Below are 2278 nucleotides of genomic sequence, written 5' to 3'. Positions count from 1 at the left end.
GCTTTGCAGTTTTCTGGGCACAGGATGGGCAAGCAAAGAGGGCATGTTTTCACCTAGCCTGAACAGAAACCCAAGTGGTGCCATTGGGAAGTGTAAAGAGATGAGGGGAGGTTGAGATTCCAGGGTAACTTGAGCCTAGTTCATTGACTTCATGCCCATCATTGGATCAACCATGAGATTATTCAAAAAAGGACCAAGCAGAGAAGCCCAGCCACCCTGCCAAAATGGAAGGCACAACAAATGGGAGGGAAGGGGCAGTTGATGGAGGGATGTTGAGAAGGAATTCCAGGTACTTCACTCAATCAGAGCTGGGTTGCTACTGGGATAGAAAGAAGCTCTGGAGACCACCAGCTCTGAAGAGCTGGGATTGGCAAATAGGGTTGAACTGATAGTGGAAAACACAAGTGTGGGAGAACTTGGAATGGACTGGGAACTGGAGAAGGATGACATGATTCATTTCTGCCCTCAGGAAGCAATCGATGGTCTATATTGATGCAGGAGCAATTAAAAAGTGCAGCTCTAGCCACTTAATTCACCTAGGTCAGGGGTATCCCAACCTTGACCACTTTATGACTTGTGGACTTCAACTCCCAGAATTCCCCAGCCTGAAAGGAAGGCTGTGGAATTCTGGGAGTTGAAGTCCACAAGTCTTAAAGTTCACACGGTTGGATACCCCTGACTGAGGTGCTAGATCTGTGGGCCCCAGACAAGAGCTGCAGCTATGGATTGGAGAAGTCATGGATCCCTTGCATTTTAGGCACCTTCTCTCAACTTCCAATGTCCCACCCAATCCATTCAGGTTCCTATAGACATGAGCCTACATTGCTGCTTAACGATGCTTTAAAAAATAAAGGAGAAAGGCACTCTTCCAGGCATTCTGTCTCTCTGCCAGGATGGAGGTTAGAGGAATGGATTTCTATTATGTTGGTTTCTAGAGCAGTGAGCCCAACAGCCCTTCAGGGTTCAAAGATGAAATCTGGCGTTATTCGCAACTCCTGCAGACAAGCAACCTCAGTTGAGGTCTTGATTTCCCCTTCACCTTTCTGCAAGGATGCTTTTCTCCAGCCCTTCCCCAAATAATGTTTTTTTTTTTTTTTACAAAGAAAGTAAATGGTTTATTTAAGTAAGAGAGGACTTGGGTTTAGTGGAATGCAGAAGTTAATTTTTCACCCAGAATGGGCCAAAGGTTTAGAGTTATTTTCTGGGAATGTCCATTTGTGAAGGGAATTCTCCAGGGCTTTTCATTAGAAGTTCATAAGTAAGATATTTTTAAGTAAAAATATCTTAGTGTTATTTAATCTTGGCCACTTTCAGTAGGATGGACTTCAACACCCAGAATTCCCCAGCCTGGATGTCATTATTTCTAGCCAAAAAGAGCCACCCAACCCATTGGAGATGGGGTGCTGTCTCTTAGACCAGTGTTTCTCAACCTCAAAAACTTCAAGATGGGTGGATTTCAACTCCCAGAATTCCCCAGCCAATTCAGGAAGGTTTTCAGAGGGGGCTTCTCTCTTTCTCGTTCGCTCTGTTCTTATGTCCGTTCTGTTGCAAACACAGCTATGCTTATCTTGAGATTGTTTCTCCTCTTAAAACAAACAGGTTGAAATCTAAAACTGCTAGTATTTTTTGATGTCTGTATCTTTAAAACTGCCGAAGAAACCTCTCTGGAGAAAATCCAGGATGGGTTTGAGTGTGTGGGATGAAGGCTGCCAAACCCAGGGAGAACATTTCCCAAACAACGCTACCCAGCTGAGCCCTCACATGGCAGGGCATTTTGTTGTTTTAACCCAGGGGTCAATTGCATCTTTGGAATTGAGGACTCATGCTGGTTTAATGGGAAAATCTGCCAGATTCAATGAACATCTAAGATGCAGAGCTGTCACGTTTGACCTATAGGAATTCAAGAGGATGCTAAATGCTTTTAAGCTAGAGAAACTCAGAGCGTTGCATGCACGTCCCATTTTTATTTATTTAGAACTCCTTCTGAATTTATTTGGGGGTCTCAGATTTGGACTGCAAAATCCAGAGGACCCCTAGAGGGCAGCACCTGCTCACCCACCAAGAATGGCTTTGCTGCCACCTGTTGGCCACCCTAATGCTAGCAATCCAGGTCTGGCAGCCCTTCTTTCTTTGAAACTTAATTTTTAATCCTGGTTTTTCCACCTAAAACCGCGTTTCTCAAAGTTGGCAACTTTAAAGTATGTGGACTTCAACTCCCAGAATTCCCCAGCCAGTATGCTCGACCTGATTTAGCATCACGTTTAAAAGTGGAGAGGGG

This window comes from Pantherophis guttatus, chromosome 13 (assembly GCF_059756535.1).
Source record: "Pantherophis guttatus breed Tessera chromosome 13, ASM5975653v1, whole genome shotgun sequence".
NCBI classification, from domain to species: domain Eukaryota; kingdom Metazoa; phylum Chordata; class Lepidosauria; order Squamata; family Colubridae; genus Pantherophis; species Pantherophis guttatus.
The sequence above is the reverse complement of the archived record's forward strand: the minus strand, read 5'-3'. Positions refer to the sequence as shown.